The 15,392-nt window shown below is 32.6% G+C and overlaps 1 long non-coding RNA gene across 1 annotated transcript in view; it reads left to right on the top strand.

Annotated features, from left to right (window-relative positions):
- Window positions 1-9,090: 9,090 nt before the first annotated feature.
- Window positions 9,091-15,392, top strand: part of LOC140445455 (uncharacterized) — a 107,434-nt gene continuing 101,132 nt past the window's right edge. Inside the window, exon 1 of the long non-coding RNA XR_011951397.1 lies at window positions 9,091-9,337. This is a non-coding gene — a long non-coding RNA (uncharacterized lncRNA). The remainder of the gene's footprint in view (window positions 9,338-15,392) is intronic.

The raw sequence follows: 15,392 nt of genomic DNA, 5'->3' as shown, positions 1-15,392 counted from the left end.
TGTATCATTTATTTGGGCAAAAAGTCACACCGGGATAAAAGGTACTGAAATAGTAGACGAGTTTGCTAAGGATTCTACTCATTCTGGTATACAAGAATATATTTAACAGAGATCTAATCAAATTTCATAATAAAAAACTAAACTTTAACTGGTAAGACAGATGGAAAATATTGGCAAATATTACATATTATATTGGCAAATAAACATGGTCATGGTAATCACATCCTGTTTCTTTTTCTTCTTCCTTCTTTATAAGCAATTCTGCTTTTTCGTTGGAGGATTAATATCTCTACGGAAAGTTGTCACTTCATCTTTTGCGCGATCGTCCGATACTTCTTTAACAAAATAAAGCACTCTCATCTACATTTTATGAAAACCTGGTTCAAGTAATGTTCAACTTCCAGTAAACATAACCTACCTACTAAGTAACTGAATCAGAAATCAATATACAAACTCATATGTAATCATTTATATGGATCCCGATATATAATATAAATTTGGTACAATCAATATTCTTCTGAAGCTATTTGTTTGTGCCACTTTAAAGTATTTACTATTCTATTTTAATGGGAATAAGTTACAAATGAAAGTTAAAGTAAGTTTATTGACGTTTCAATTGCCACTTCAAAAATCGTTCTCAAATCGTTTCCTTATGTCATAGTCCCATCTTAAATTTGGACATCGTTTTGGTCTCTTGACGTCTCTTAGATACCGCAGTGTAATTCTAGTGGACCACCTATTGTCAGTTCTTCTAAATTTCCCGCCCACTGCCATTTTAAAGATTTAATTCTATGGATGACATAAATAACCTTTGGTTTTCTGTCTGATCTATTCTATTGACCTTTGAGTGACTTTGAGTTTCGATGTTATCTCTTTGTTTAGTGTTCAAATTTCGCAGCCCTATGTCATATATTATATATCTTTTTGTCTAGCTTTCGGAATTGTTTTATTCCTGTTTCAAGACCCTGTAATATAGATAAAAAGTATATGTAAATATTTACAAAATATCACAATTCGTCAGTGCAACGTACTAGTCGTTGAGATTATTTATAATAAGCTTTGATCCTCAACATTGATAACACAAACATAAAATAATTGACAAAATACATTCTAAAATTTTGGCAAGGATAGTAAAACTTTGTTATCAAAAACTTAACTTAAGTTAGTAAAACTAAACAAAATTTTACTATCCTTACCAAAATTTTAGAATGTATTTTGTCCATTATTTTATGTTTGTGATATTAATGTTGAGGGTCAAAGCTTATTATAAATAATCTCAACGACTAGTAAGTTGCACTGACGAATTGTGATATTTTGTAAATATTTACATATCCTTTTTATCTATATTAGAGCGTCTTGAAAAAGGAATAAAACAATTCCGAAAGCTAGACAAAAAGTCAAAATCTCGGCCAACATTCTGACTGCAGCCCTAATAAACTGGTTGTTTGTTTATATCATCGAGTTAGAATCTTTGGAGAGGGCATCACGTGACTAAAAACGACCTCACTTCGGCCATATTGTTTTGACACTTTTGACAGATCGTATATGTTTATTTACGTTTGTTGTTTTTCGAATATTTTTAGTTTTATAATACTTTTATAGAAACTGTAATAATATATTGTGATAGTGCATAATAATGGTTTCTTGTTCTCAACGTAGTTGCAGCAGCAGAAGCAATGCTAATAAAAAAAATCTTCAGGAACAACGTTCTACAGGTTAGTGTACAAATATGTAAACAAAGTAATGGCCCGTACTTCAGAGAATAAATTAATAGTATTTGACTGTATTAATTTATCTTTATGTATAATATATCGTGTTTTTAGTGTTTACCGCGGGATAAATAAATCATAGTTTATTAAAAATGTATTGCACTTTTTTAGATTATGATTAAATCTTCTGAATAACTAGTCATATTTTTATAGTAGTTTTAATATTATTGAGTCCGGCCATGATCCCACCGCCATATTGATATCACAGTTAGCCACGCCTACCTACGCCGTTTTTAGTACATACGTTAATATGCTCATAGCTTCTCCATAGATTCTAACTCGATGGTTTATATCGACAGTCACTGATATCCAGTATTTTCTTTCTCTCTCTCTCTCTCTCTCTCTCTCTCTCTCTCTGTATATATATAAATATATATATATATATATATATATATATATATATATATATATATATATATATATATATATATATATATATATATATATAATATTTCCTGTTTTTATACATTATATATAAATAATATAACGATAATAATATAATGATATAACATTATCGACACAGCATCAACAACAGCATGCCATTATTAAACTTTAGACGATATATTGCCCGAGTTTATTTACAACTAGCGTCTTTTTCAAAATTGGTAGAGTATTTTTTCAAAAAATAGCTTTAAAACGAGTTCTCGAAAACGTAGGACATTACTTAAAAATCCAAAAGGACACTACTCAAAAAGAACTTTAACTAGAGAAGGAAAACAAAGAAACTGCGCAGTTAGTATGCAAAATTAGGAGAATTGTTAGAAAATAATGTGGAAAATGTCAGAATTGGTATACCCAAATAAATTAGTTTTAATTGTATAAAATATTCCATATTATCATTAAGATTCGTTTGCAGTTTTTAGATCGTTCATTGACTGTTATATAATCAATTAATCAATTTGATTTCTTACAATATTTTTCCACGATCACTTGTAGACTTTCAAGAATATAGTCTACGTTTTGGTAGATAAAACCATGTATTCCTAATTAATCATTTTTCCTCTTGGCAGAACTGTACCAACTGGGCTCTTGCATTTTGTTGTCCTTGACCGAACTTTCCAGTAATATAGAAAGTACTTTCTAATTCCATTTTTGCATTGAAGTCCCCCATGATAATAGTAAGTTCGTGATTTTTTGTCGTAGCTAAGGCTTTTGATACAAGTTGATAAAATGTTTCAATCACGGTATTTTCTTTGTCTTGAGTTGGTGCTTATACTTGTATTATATTTATGTCCCTTGGGAAGGCACCCAATTGAATTAGCATTACTCGATCTGATAAGAATTTGCAAGTTTTTTCTTTAGTATGACCGCTACGCTGTTTTGATGTCACTTATCGTTTGTCCCATAGTAATATATCTGATAATCTTAAGAATTGTACTGTCCGGTGTTTGGCCACATTGTTTCGCAGACTCCTAATACAGAGATATCGAGTCTATTAATTTTGAGTAAAAAGTTGCTAAGCTTTCCTCTTTCATATAACGTTTTAACATTGTACGTGCATATTTTAATTCTTTTATGGTTTATTTAAGTTAAGTTAATTTTTATTGAGATTTTGTTTGTTGGTTACCAAGGAAGTCCTATGATCTTCCTAAGCTGGATCTTGAGGTTTGAATACATAAATAACAACTGCTATTTGGTCGCTATTGCTTGATATGATAATTGTTCTTGGAATATCCTTAGGGATCTTTATTATAGTGGTTTTTCGTTGCCTTTTATATCTTTATGCCGTTGGTAGATTATCAGCTTATTCGGATTTTGGGAGAATTTCTTATTATATGAACAATGGGGTACCCTTATTCTCTTCTCTGTTTGTCTACACGAAGTTGTTGACTAATAAGAGAGTAACTGCGTATCCCGTCAGTCAGTCAGCAAAGTAAGTGGGGTTAGGCTATGCTTACATTCCTAATTCTATTGTAGTATTTTATAAGGTATGCTTTCCTAAGGCATGCCCACTGCAACCTCCAGTGTCGCTGCTTCTTGGTCGGGAATTACTTATTTAATGTATTCGCAACTAAGCTTCATATCTGACAACTATCAACTATCCGCCACCTGTGACTGAGCTGGTAGCCTACAGATCAGCCTCAGCTAAGCCTCTGAGTCATTAGTTCTGCTTTGACCATTTTCTCTATTAATAGAATACATTATCTTGTAGCCCGCTTTATATCAGAGTTGTTCTATCAGTCATTGTCAAAATGGCTTCAACAAGGCGGCTGTGGTAAGCTTCATTATCCAATACTATGACAAAGTTACTATCTACACTAGAGATTGTCCTCAAATCGTTTCTGGAAGCATATGGAGTACAAATCTTTCTGGTAGTCCCCGGTTTTCTTCGATATAAAAACAATGGCACCATTTTGCAAAGAACCAGTATCTCTGCCAATATAGGTAACAATTAGACGCTGGCCCTTATTTAACGATGCTCATAATCCTATCGATAAACCTTCAACACAGGCTTGTTGCGCATTTTTTACAGTTTTATCTTTCTAAACTTTGGTGATTCTATGTCCGACTTTGACCCAAGTTTCGTCAAGGTAATAAATTTATTATTATGGGACACAGTATTCCCGAATTAAGCGTAGATAATTACGTTCCCATGATATTATTTTCTTGTTTTCTGTTCAAATGGAATTCCAGCATCGTTCGTATATCGAAAGTTAAGATTAAGGTTAAGGTAAAGTTAAGGTTAAGAGCACAGCAGCTTATTTTAGGAGTTACAGATTTTACTTATTTTACCAAATACAGATTTGAGAGTTGGAGCTCTATTTTCAAAGAAAATGAATGTACAGTTCTATGAGGAATATTGTTTTTTGAATTTCATCCTACTTATAGGTTTTTTTTCGGCGCTGATTTCTATATGGAGACTTAAAACCACTGGTTTTTTTTCCTCGCACACAATACATTCAACTATTGCCACTGATACTGCTATTTAAAAAGAATAGCAACTAATAGTTGCCATTGAAGGATGGGTTATTGGACCATTAAATTTCCAAATAATTGGTTTTTCTCCTGGTAAGACAGGTATAAATATGATCTAAATGTCATGTATACCACTGGTTATATAAATTTTTAATGTATAAAAAACTGATGAAATATATGACAAATCGGGGTACTTTGGCCTAATATTTTGTGTTACTTTACAATAAAAAGCTCAATCACAAAATGAGTACGAAAACTACCTAGACGAAGCAATCATATTAGCAAGCAATTACATACCACCTATGTAATTCCTACTAAATATAGATAAATAATACCAGATAATTTAATTTTCAACCATCAACAAAACTGTAATATGATAACAATTAGAAATTCGATGGTAATTCGATATTCACAGTTGTCGCTGACGCAGTACATATTTTCTTGTCAATAACAGTTTTAGGATAGCATGAATCAATTTTTAGTGATATGGGGGGATTTAACCTTTGGAAAAGGTAAAGTTATGCTAAATTGTTATTGTTTTAGGCAAGAACCGTACAACTCACTAAAAGAAGCATCCTTTAAAGTCAAGAACTACCAAAATAATACAAGATAACATAATAATTTGCTTACCAGGGCCTACAAAAACTACACTTTGGGCTTACACTATGGGCCAATAGCCTTATTCCTTGACAATATCTTTATAATAATATTGTTGCTAAACAGGTACATTTTCATTGTATACCGGGTGTACGAATTAAACTGTGTTTTTTTTCTTAAAGTTTGCATCACCCTGTGGAACATTCTAGTATTTGTAAAATACTGAAATTATTTAGCTATAACCTCATGCTTTTTTAACATTTTATTTTTTGATTGATTCGCTTATGTTGGGTAATACAAAAGTTAGGTGTTTTAACAACTAGACATGTTTTTTATCAATTTTTATCTTCGCGGAAGAGAAAAAAAGTCATTTGTTACAGTAAAAATCCAATGAATAAAATCTTCGAAGAAAATTCAAATAAACAATATTTTGGAAATCAAAGTCTAATTGAAAAAAAAATTTGGGTATCAATAATGGGTGTTGCCGCCGCTAGCTCTTAGGACTTTTTGGAGACGGTTTGGTAATCCATTATACATATGCACGTATAGCAACGTGCATTGTCATGCATTAGTCTGAAGTTATCACCAATGAATGGTGGAAAAGGCATGACATGGTCTTGGAGAACTTCTTGCACGTATACTTGAGCATTCACACGGCCTCTACCGAACACAACAAGATCAGTACGCGCTTCGTAAGGAATACCTCCCCAAATCATTATTGACCCTCCTCAGTAAGCCACTGTTTCGGTTATAGCGCATGCAGCAAACATTTTATTTTGACGCCTATAGACACGTTGGCGTCCATCTGGACCTTTTAGGACCTATTCTGCTCTGATCTGAGAACAGTATATTCTTTCATTCCGCCATAGTCCAGTTAACATATTCTCGCGCAAAATAAAGTCTAGCCCTACGATGTTGTAGGAGGAGTTGTGGTGAGCGAGCTGGACGGTGATTCTGGAAAGCCTAAAATTATTGCATTTTATAATGCTACAAAGGGTGGAGTAGATGTTCTGGATGAAAAATGCAGCAAATATTCGAGCAGTCACTGTACACGTAGATGGCCAATGTCAATATTTTTGACAACAGAATTGTCAACATACCTTTTACAAATTCATATATTGTGTATTGTTCGGCAAATTCTGAAGAGAAAATAACTCGATTCCAATTTATCAAAAGTTTAGCACATGATTTAGTAACACCACTGCTTACCAGAAGACTAGCCAACACACAAATTCCCGGAGAAATTCTAATGAATATTAGTAGGATACTTTAGGTTCCAGTTCCGGTTGTCATCGAAACAGTGATCGAGAAGTTTCCAAATAGAAAAACCTGCCTTATCTGTCAGCCAAGGGTAAAAGAAGAACTGTTTATGCGTGTGTTGAATGCAATAGACCAACTTCTTTGGACTGTTTAAAAAAAATTTGTAATACTTGTTACAGTCTACGCTAAGTATCGTATGCTTTTATTTATTCTATACCTTTTTTCGCCTAAGTTGAATTTTTCTAAGTACAGCAAAGAAGTGATTTATTTTGTAAATAAGCATGGTAAATGAACTATCCTTTTGAATGTTTTGTAATGAAATTTATTGTTTTTTGAGAAAATTTTAGTAAAAAGTTTAAATAGAGAATCTTTGTTTTTTTTTGTTGACGCTGTACTCTGGCTTATCTAAATAAATACTTAGTTCAGTTGTAACAATTTTTTTAAGAGAATGACACTTTACGAGGTGTATTTAAGCGATATTAATTAAAAAATAAAAACATTCGCAATTTCTTAATATTAATTTGATGGAGGTGTCAATTTGGGGGCACGTCACCAGTTAAGGGTTAATATAAAGAGTGGCGATAAATTTAAACCAGTATTAGTCACTACGTATATTATTACAAAAGGTATTATCGACATTGTAGATAATCTGTGCGATAGTTGTAACGAAATATGTTGCCTACCACATAGGATATTATTATGAGGGGTTGAAAAGTGAAGACAGAAATTATTGGGGTAAAGATAGGGCAAGCGAAATAAACGAAACTTATGCGAACGGCGCTCCGGGTTTATTTGGAGAGCTGGGGTAATGGACAATTGCATGGCAAGGGGGTTGGATTGGGGCAGCCACAAAAAAATAAAACAAAGGAGTACTTACATGAATCTTCTGGACAAATAGACACAACAACAAAACAACAATAAGGACCTCTAGGTATTTAAAGGGGGTGTAGAGTTGTGTTCTAGACCACATCGGGCGCCATAGACGGGAGATGATTCTTGACAACTGGTCCTCATAAGACAATTAACTCTCACTTATGGCTCCACGTGCCACACCCCGGGCAACTGCGTTGGTCTGCAGGCTAAACTAAGTGAGGGTAGCCAGATATCGCGAAAATTTCACCGATCGATTGCCGGTATAAGCAATCCCCCGTTTACTGGCCAACAGCTTCGGGTGGAGGAGCTAGTAAATGGTAGGGTACCCATTTGTCCTGGAGTTAAGAAACTGGCTTCAAAGGTGGAAGAACCGTGGAAGCGGTCAACGGCATAGAGATGAGGAAGAAATATTGGGATAAGACACCTCATTAAAGATCCGGATTGGATAAGTCCTAGTAGAATCAAATGGCTATGCTTGCAGCGAAATTCAATTCCGGAGTAAGCTTCTCAATCGGATCTCCGGGAGGTGCAGTTACAAGTATAACAAAAAGATTAAAATGCAAAGAAGACATTAGAATAAGCACATGAAACGTGAAAACCATGGCACAGGAAGGTAAAATCCATAATGCAATACAAGAAATCCATAAGGCACACATGAAATTAAATATTCTGGGAATAAGCGAAATGCGTTGGCCAGGATCAGGAACCGCAAATATCGGGGAACATCGCGTTTACTATTCTGGAAGAGATAACGGCAAATATGAATTGGGTGTCGGCATTATATTGACAAAAGAAGTGGCAAAATCTGTTGACAACGTCATCCCAATTTTAGCAAGAGTAATGCTCAAACAACTAAAAGCAACACCAATCGACATCAATATAATTCAAGTTTATGCACCTACAACAGAAGGAACAGAAGAAGAGATAGAAAAACTGTACCATAGCATCAATCAAGTCGTGAAAAGGTTGAAAAAGCAAGACCTAACAATTGTCATGGGGGACTACAGTTGGACCATTTGGTCCACGAAACCGGAAAGATCGGTGAGATCGGTTGGAGATTTTTGCGGAAGCAAATCAATTAGTTATAATGAACACCTGGTTTAAGCTACACCCAAGGAAACTGTACACTTGGAAATCAATTTTTTAGACTCACCTGGTTTATGACACCGGGCTAACTAAACTTGTAAGAAACTATAGCGCCACTACCCAAAGGTTAAGAAATTGATTCAGGTAAAAGCTTTAATCGAAGGCAGGCACCTACCCATATTTTCATAATAGTGATGCAAGGCTTGGGTAATTATAGAAATTACATACCGACAAAGACACATGTACAGATACATCAGGATGAAATTAATTTATAATAAAATAATTCAATTTTAAAATAATAATAAAATAAGGACGCCACTGGAATTGTGGAATTTTTCAATGAATTACCTTCTCCCATAAATAGTCGGAATATAGTAAGGCAAACTTCTCATGTAGATAAAGGTAAAGGAAACAACGATGATCAAGAGAATAATTAATAAACGAGAGGTCAACCTAAAAAATGTATTTTGTGAGTTTCAAATAATCTGTTTTATTGCCAAATCGGAAAAATAAGAACTCCTCACTCCAAACCTGCCTAGTGGATGTCAGCACTTCACCAGCCACTTAGTACGGGCGACCAAGTCGCCGACGCCGGTTCTGCAACAGTGACGTCGCGGTGAGACGCTTTGGAGAGCGTCCAGACGGCTGTGCCGCTGCAGTTCGGCACGAGAGCCGATCTTGGCCAGCTGCACCACCATGCAGCTCGGCAATTTTACTAACCTTTACTATAATCACTTAATTACTAATATGTAACTCTTTTGCTTGTATTTTTGAGTAGTTGTTTCAAAATGAGCCTACAATGACAGCTACGACGGATGAGGACCGATGCCGTTAAGGTGAGTTTTTGAATTTTTTATTATTTTTGTGTTATTTTTAAAAGTTTCCCAATTAGACGTAGCCAAACATTTTATTCCTTAACTGTATTATAATCTTTGGTATTATCAGTGAATGTCATACCTTCTATAAAGTGATATAAAAATAATAACATTTCATAAACGGCAAATATTATTTTTAACATCCGCGAATCAACTAGATTGTTTAGTCTTTAACAATAGGCAATAACATGGTTAGTTTAACTTTAAGGTATTAAACACATGCTTAAATACATATTTTGACAAAAACAATGATTTAAAAAATTCTATTTACAAATTTATATGAAGATTTATATTTACAAAATTATTATCAATTGGTCATCTATACGTATCATTCAAATGTTAACGTGCTTATCTATGACCTTTGTTTTGACTGACGTCCTTATTTTCTTCCATTCCAAATTTATTTAAATTGTGAAATTAATTGGTATCGGCATATATTTTGGAAAACTCTATGGAATTCTCTGTAAAACACGAGTATGATATTTTCAGTTAAATAGTTCACTTTTCGTTCTCAGAACCACTGCATTCTTATTTATTTATATCGCAATTTACTTGTATTTCAATTTCACGTGTTTTTGATTTAATAGCAAATTCACTTTACTTGTTTAGTTGCATTAAACTATAATATTGCTATCTTCTTTACAATTAAACAATGCGCAAACAATTATCTTTAACACTATGAAAATAAAATGCCTAACTGCCTAACTAAATGTAATGCTTATTAAACGACACCCCTACTTGTCATAATTATTTTTTTTCATAAAGTACCTCTAATACCATTGCTATTGGTACAATTAATTATATTATATAGAATACAGGAATGTTTGTTTTTTTATCTAGCTATAAAATAACTTTTTACTTACTGTTTCTTATTTTAAAAATGTGTTGTTATGCAAATTTAATGATCAAATTTTTTTGCTTGATATGTTTTTCTGTGAATTTTTAAGAATAATATTTCTTAACTGTGATATTATTATTTCGTTGCGTCAAAGACTGTTTTCATTTTTTTAAGTAATATATACACACACTTATTTCTTTCAAGTATCTTGTTCGGTCTCTTGGACGTTCGCGATCACTACTTATACCAAGACTTGTTTTAATTTGTGCTATATTTAAACAAAAGCTGTTTAACACTTTTTATGCCTACCCACAGTCTAATGATTCTCGTTTTCTTCTTCCAATTCCCTCTACCTTCCATTTTACCTATAAGTATCAGCTGTAGTAAGTAGTTTTTTTTTTCATCGTACATGTCCAGATATATGCTATTTTCCTGCACTTTATTGTGATCAATTATTTTCTTTTAGTGCTACACTCCAGCAAAGAAATAATAAAATGAATAATAAGCGTGATCTCTTAAGTTATCGTATAATTTAGCTGCCCCTATAAGTTTTACCAAAAAACGTGTCAGTAGCGGAGAATTTATTTAGTAGCGATATTTTTATAAAAAATGTTAAATGAAAGTATTACAAATAACCATCTGATATGTCAATATAATCTTAAATATTTTATATCGCATTTAGGAATTCCATCTTCTTAGTTTTCCTTGCTGTTCTGTCAATATGTTACTCTTCTTATCTTTTCACTTCTTTTGTTTGAATTCTTTTTTGCTTTTGTTTAGTTTCTGGTAAAATTTTCTCGTTTCTATTGGTTTACTTAGATTTTATATTTCGGGAACTTTTTTGTTCATATTTTCTCTCTTCTTTCTGAGGTGAATTTTGTTTTCCTCCTTACGTAGTTATTTATATTCCTCCTCTGCTTGTCGGGTTTTGTGATCCTGTTACATCAGTAAATATGCTCTGTTTTTTCTTTCTGTTTCGTACACATAATCTGACATTCTTCGTCAAAACAGTCATTTGTTCTTATTCTTATTTGTTTACCTTCCATGCCCAGTAATTCTTCAGCTCCTCCTTTCATAATGTTTCTGCACCCTTACTACTCGTCATTTATGTTTTCATGTTTTAGTCTGATTTCTGGTTTGATGTTTATATTTTGTTTATATATTGTTGCTTGTATTTTTGAGTCCTTCTACATTGTATCGTTTATGTTTAAAACTTATTTCTTTTTTTAAATGTTTAAAATTTTGGCTCTTAACCTACTTTTGACCCAGTAGTGATCAGAATCCGCAGTTGGTCTTTTCTTGGCGCAAACATTTTTAATATTTGATTGGTGTTTTAAGCCTACATCTATCCTATTTACTATTTTAATAATCCATCAAGTTGGTCTAGTGATTTTCAGCTGCCTTCGTTTACATATTTTCGAGCAAAGTCCTTTATAGTATTCTTCCCACACTTCTTTCCGTAAGTGGTGTCTTTTTCTTTAAGTTCCATCTTCTATTGAAGGTTGAAAATCATCATGGCTGTGCGGACCCTGTTGACTGCTGCTCTAAATAGTTCTGCACTACTGCATTTAAACCATTCCCTTAAGTTCTTAAGCCACGATATTTTTCGTCTTTCTGAACTTTAAGTGATGTATTTGGACTATTTCGTTGGTATATTTCCTTAAAGATTTCAATATTTTCCAGGGCTCAGATTTCCTAGTTTTTTCTATGTATCGTTTAATTTGTGTGCATGTTACTTCCCATACTTCATTATTTTCTGTTGTCCTTCTTCGTTTTACTTCTCTGTTTTTCTCTTTATATTTCTGCATGTCTTCGAGGGATTGGGTGTTCATATATAATTTTTTTTCTTTAATACATATTTTGGTTATTTCATTTATTTTTATTTTATGTTGGGTATTTAGTTTCTCAAGTTCTCCCAAATCTTCTAATGCCACCTCTTTTATACTGTGTTTTACGTACTAATCTAATATCTAATAGATACTAGATCTGATCTGATCTATTATTTATTAAATTATTTTAAGCATATAGGATATAAGGATAACTAGTCGGTAATCAGCACAGTTCGCCAGCGTTGGTCTTTCCTAGTCCCAGTTTTGTGGAATCTTACCCGACTTATAGATAGTATTAAATACCGTAACAAGTAGATGAATGTTTTCTTCATTATAAGCTTCAATACTTCAACTGGTATACCATCTGAGTGAGCTGTTTTCTTGTTTTTGCCAATTTTAGGTTCGTGTATTAATTAATACTTGATGATTTCTGATATTGGAGACACGTTACCTTCATTATATACAACATGCGATCTATTATCTTTAAAAGTGTCTTGTATATATTTTGTCCAGTTGTCTTTTAATTTTTCATTGTCTAAAATTATTTCCTGTTGTTTGTTGACTAAACCTAGACTAGACCTTTCTGTGTGTGTTAAATGTGTTAGGTTTTTGAAGTAATGCTTTCAATATTTCACATTCTATTTTTATCCACTTACTGTGTTTTATTTTCCTGTGTTCTTTTATCCCGTTTCTTCATCTCAGTACATATATGTCTATTATCAATTTTTTTTACTGTTGTATTTTTTCCTTAAAAGTACTATATATACGTGATTACTGATATTGGATTTGATTTTATTCTAAAGAGTTTTAGTCATTGCTACGTAATTCAGTTAATTTATTGTTAATCTCTACAGCGACTTCTTGTTTGGTTTGGTATTGATTTAATCTAGTTGTATTTATTAATCTTATTCTTGCTTTTTTGAAAGTTTTTAAGTTAGTTTTCGTTGGTTTCCATCTGACTTCAGATCAGCTTTGGGATAAGTTTTGATATTTTTTGTGTAGTTTCTTAAGCGATTATCTATTGAAATTTGGTCTATATTGTTTCTTGTTGGTTTTCCAATAACTTACGTATTATGTGGTGCTTTTCATGTATACATTCTACTCTCACGTAGCGTATACCATGTATTAATGAGTATAATTTATGAATCTTGATAAAAATCATATAACTTGTGACCTCTTATGTATTGGATGATTTTTGTATTGTCTCAACATAAACAATAATATAATTATATTAATCTAAATTCTATAAAAAAATTTTATTGCTTCTTCTATAAATTTTTATTGATATTCAATATTATAAACTCATCAAATACTATCGTAATTGAAATAGCCCATGGATCAATTCGCCTTCCTTTTGAGATATTCGTCACTTCCATACAAGAAAGCCAAAACAAATGTTACAAATAATATAACCTTAGTTTTGTAATCAATGTAAACAATTGTTTAAGTAATTTAATGGTTAATATTATTTCCCGTATCAAATCTCTCAGCAAGAAATAAGTTTATATGACGATTCAGGGCCTTATACAAGGACTCAAAATGTACAATGTATCTATATCTATCTTTCTATTACTTTCGGTTTCACCTAGATGTAGCAGGCTTAACATTTATTCTTCGGATGCAATGATTAGAGTTGTGTCGTCTGCATAGCTAAGGTTTTAAATGTGTTTTCCTGCGATATTCACCTACTTTTCATCTATCAAATGCTTTCTCCATTATGTATTTCTCACAGAAGTTGGAAATACTTTGAGATATATGTCGGACTCCCCTGGTGACTTTAAAAGCTTGAACGGTTTTCAATGTTTCATGTAGTTTCGATATTTTTGCACAATCCCAAGCTTTTCGAAACTTTGCAATGAGCTTCTTATATTAGGAATTTGCGTTCTTGTGTTCTTATCCTTAAAGACACCTAATTATTAATGTAGTATTTGCCTATCCAGATATGGATTTAGAGAAAAAAAAAATTAAAAAATAGAAAATCACAAGAAGAGGAAAAAATACCGAACGAACTCCTGAAGTACGGAGGACCAGATCTAACCAAACAACTATTAAAACTAATCCAAAAATAGAAGAAGAAAACAGAATTTCTCAAGAATGAAGATTAAGCATGTTGGTACCTCTCTTTAAAAAGAGAAATTATTAGAATATAACAAACCGGCATATCTATATTCCGTGGACCTTAAGAAGGCATTTGACCGTGTCAAATAAAAGGACGATATCCACTTATTGTACGCAAGAGGGATACTTCTATGAATAATCAAAACGATCGAAATTATCTACCGAAACAACAAAATAAAAGTAAAAGAAGAAGAAGAACTAGCTAACCCTATTGAAACTGGCAATGGCAATGGAATAAGACAGCATTCCATGAGTCTTCTTTTCTTCAACCTGATTATGGATGAAATAATAAAAAAAGTAAGAACTTAGAAAAGATACCAAGTGTTGGAAAAACAACTTCGTCAAATATTTAACTTTCGTCTTCAACCAGTCGTATAAGATCAATTAATTCTTCTTGACTATTTTTATGGCTGTAAAGGCATGCGAAAGGGCTGTATGATCTGCAAAACTTAGGTTGTTTATTGTTTGTTTGGCTATTTATTGAGATGCCCTTTTCGCATTCTTTAAGCAAGCGTTCGTCGCATAATATGTTTCCTATATTAATTAAATAATTATGGAGACAGTATAAATCCTTGTCTAACACCTTGTTTTGGATGGAATTCATTTAAGAGTGTGTTAAGAATTTTAACTGTTATAGTAGTATGTTCGTGTAGTTCAGTTATAAGCGAAATTAAGTGTTGTTGTACGCCTACTTGCACGTTCAGCTCCGTCCCTTTTTTTTAAGGGAAAATAGTGGGCCACTGAGATGTGTTCGTGTAAACTAATTAATTTTTAAGGTAGACTTTAAAAAGTCATTTATAATAAATATGTGTAAAAAAAAATTGAGTCGCGGCCACAGGGCAGAAAATGTGTCTGTTGTTTCTTTCTTTCCTTTCTTTCTTTTTTAGTTTGCCAGCAATATTTAGATTGTCGTCGTTTTATAATACCATTAGCTGATTTAGGGCAATAGGATGGCAAATGAAACGTCAAATTTTTCTTGACTTGGGGGATTTTTGGGTTTGGTTCCAAAAGACTATCAATCACCGACAATCGAAAGTCGTACAATGACATTTTTGTATTAGAATTATTATAGAAATAGCATGCGTTGATAAGCATAATTTGAAAAATATGTATGCCTATTTTTTTGTACCACCTCATAGTTTTGTGTTCGCAACGGTAATAATTTAACATCTGGTCGCCTAAGTCAATGCCACCTTTGTTTTTGTAATATTCAGCGACTAAACGGGGCTTT

Source organism: Diabrotica undecimpunctata, chromosome 7 (assembly GCF_040954645.1).
Source record: "Diabrotica undecimpunctata isolate CICGRU chromosome 7, icDiaUnde3, whole genome shotgun sequence".
NCBI classification, from domain to species: domain Eukaryota; kingdom Metazoa; phylum Arthropoda; class Insecta; order Coleoptera; family Chrysomelidae; genus Diabrotica; species Diabrotica undecimpunctata.
This window is presented reverse-complemented; position numbering and strand designations above follow the sequence as displayed.